This window comes from Strongylocentrotus purpuratus, unplaced genomic scaffold (assembly GCF_000002235.5).
Source record: "Strongylocentrotus purpuratus isolate Spur 01 unplaced genomic scaffold, Spur_5.0 spur5_scaffold_1, whole genome shotgun sequence".
Lineage (NCBI taxonomy): Eukaryota > Metazoa > Echinodermata > Echinoidea > Camarodonta > Strongylocentrotidae > Strongylocentrotus > Strongylocentrotus purpuratus.
In genome coordinates, this window is record NW_022145594.1 from 4,237,551 (window position 1) to 4,240,542 (window position 2,992).

Consider the following 2,992-nt stretch of genomic DNA (forward strand, 5'->3'; position numbering starts at 1 on the left):
AGCGATTTTATTCATTCAACTTTACATCATTTCACATGTTGATTGTATAATTTTATTTGAACGCTAATTTTCTCATTCTGCATATTTCTTAGGCATCATTTACAAAGAAAAAAGATAAAAAACGCTTTGTCTTTAAGAATGGTTAAACCTCCTTGTGTTGATTCTTTTAATTGTCCTCTAGTGAAGAAATGTATTCATGTCATATTTAAAGCGTTGTGCTATATTTGCAGCTCAAATACAGAGCAAAGGGGGGTGTTTCACAAAGATTCTAAGTTGAAATTATCTTTAAGTTGTACTTAATAATTTACGAAAGCCGTTAGCATCTATGGAAATAGTTTGTACAAGTTATTTTAAAAGACATAAAATGTTGATTAAAATCATTTATATTTTGTATTATCAAGAAGATTTCATGTTCTTGATGTGATGGAGGGTTGGGGTTAAACCCCCCTTGATTTTTTTTATGTGTATGTTTTGTGTATGTTTTTTTGTGAAAAAAAGTTATGTCAATGGCTGACCCCAAAACGGTGACCTTAATCCCCCCCAACGGAATATAATGTCAAATTTTCAAATTTCGAGACCAAAAAAAAAAAAAAAAGTGTCCTCTTACCCCCCAGCCCCAGCTTATTCAGCGGCTGGCTGTGAGTCGTTGCGATTTTTTTTGGGACTAAAAAAAAAAAAAATATCCGCTGACCCCTCCCCCCCCCCCCCCCCCCCCCCCCTTCCCCCGCTGAGCGACTTTTCGGCCGGCGCGATTTTCAAATTTTCGGGAGCAAATTTTGGGCCCGATTTTAAAACCCCTCCCTTGAAAAAATCCTGCGTACGCCACTGCATACATGTGCCGAAATAATATCAATCGCAGTTCGGCTCTAAAGGCCCGGTCTCACCGCCAGAACTTTGCTGGAGCGTTCCTTGAACGGTAGGGAGAGGGGGCCAAATTTCGACAACGCTCGTCACCGCTCACAAAATGGGAATAAAATGGAAAACGAGGGCGTTGCCTTAGCGGTGCACCGCTGAAGCCGGCGTTGCTTTAGCGTTTGTTTAACGGTAGCGAGCGGTAGCGAGCGTTGGTCCCGCTCCGACACCTCCATACCAACGCCAAACCAAAGTTCATCACCGCAATGGATCGCTGCTTCAACGCCCGACACCGTTCCAGCAATCCCGTGTCCGCTCGTAAAACGCTTACAACCGCTCCACCAAAGTTTGTGCAACGTTTAATCACCGCCCGGGCAAAGCTGGCGAAGCAGCGGTGGTCCAGCGTTCAAGATTTCTGCGTTAGCCTAGCGGACCAAAGCGTCCACGAACTTGCGTCTAGCGGTGCCAAACTTTGACTGGTCGTTGTTGGAGCGGTGGTGAACTTTGCCGGAGCGGAACATTGCCCGCTCCTCACCGCTCGCAATATTTTGTGCAGCTCAAAACTTTCGGAGCGGTAGGAGGGACCATCAGCGGTGGCCGAGCGTATACGGCGTTGCCTTAACGGGGGCCAACTTCTGTTAAACGGTGGTGAACGGTTACGAGCGGTGATGAATTTTTTTCACCGCTCCAGGAACGCTCCAGCAAAGTTCTGGCGGTGAGACCGGGCCTTAAGATTCGGCTGCTGTTCGATTCTATTTCCACCCACTTTCGTGACGTCATATAGCTTCAGCTGGCCGCACTATGAACATGACAGACAAAGAAAGCGGACAAAATATACAGTTCCACAGGTAGACAAAGGAACATCCCTTCACTGCTATTATGTAAAAAGGTGAATATGCATGCGACACCTGTTCTACACATTTTTACATAATAGCAGTGAAGGGATGTTCCTTTGTCTACCTGAGGAACTGTATATTTTGTCCGCTTTCTTTGTCATTCATATTCATAGTGCCGGTGCGGACGCGACGATCGAGAGCGATCAGCTGGCTTGATTGACAGCTGTATGCAAATTAGAAGTCGATCTTCGGAACCAAGATGGCGATGACCAGAGCACCGATAACTACACTAGCGGGATTGTGCACCTTTAACGTGCGTCTATTTCAGACTATTTCTATTTTTGTCGAAAATAATTCGGACAAACTTGTTTGCACGAAATACAGTATAAATGTTAATGTGAAAACAAATATTGATATTGAGATAATAGGCTTGTGATAAAAATAGGCCTGTCACTTTTACTACATCTATGCGAGACCCACATTTGCACTTGGGCCTTTGATCAGTGGACTGTGATGTAGTCATGGACAACTATCCCGGCAGTTTGTCGTGTACACAAATATCATAAATATTTTTTCCCCTCCCAAGTACCTTCTCCATTGAGGCACTACTCAGAATATATTATCATAGATAGCATATTATTACATTACCTCTAAAGAAAAAAACCCTCCTGAGTCATACATTTTGAAACTTGAATTTGTTGTCATTTTGCATTCTGAAATTAATCAAAGGAAATCGAGTTATGAAATTGTAAATAATACACTCTTTATGTTGTATAGCTCCCTCTCAAGGTCAAGTTTTAATTAAGCTATAAAACATTGTTTCTTGACTAAAATCGACCGATTAGCCATTTCCGTTTGGAAACTATTATCACAACTACATATTCTGAGATTGTCATGGTCGCAGCTACCATTGTACGGCCGTAGGAGCTATTCGAAATTTATCAAAATTTACCTGGAGCACCGGTAAATTTTTATATTAAATTTTACTCAAAAGCAGAAGTGTTTCAGGGCTAAATTTTCTAGTGCTTATAAAACATCCACAGGGGCATCCAAATATATCAAAATTGTAAAGAATCACTAACCACCCAATTTTCAAAAATTCCCAAAACTTTGTATTACCTATAAACAGGAAATTTTTTATAACAAATATGAGAAGATGGCGCAGAGCAGAATGGCAAAAGCCCAGAGTATAGCTAGAACAAAGAGACCAGTTCCTATTCCAAATATAAGACCTTACTTTGCACCAGCCACTGTCAATGTATAAACATAAATGTCTGAAAGGAGAAAACAAGAAGAAAAAAAAA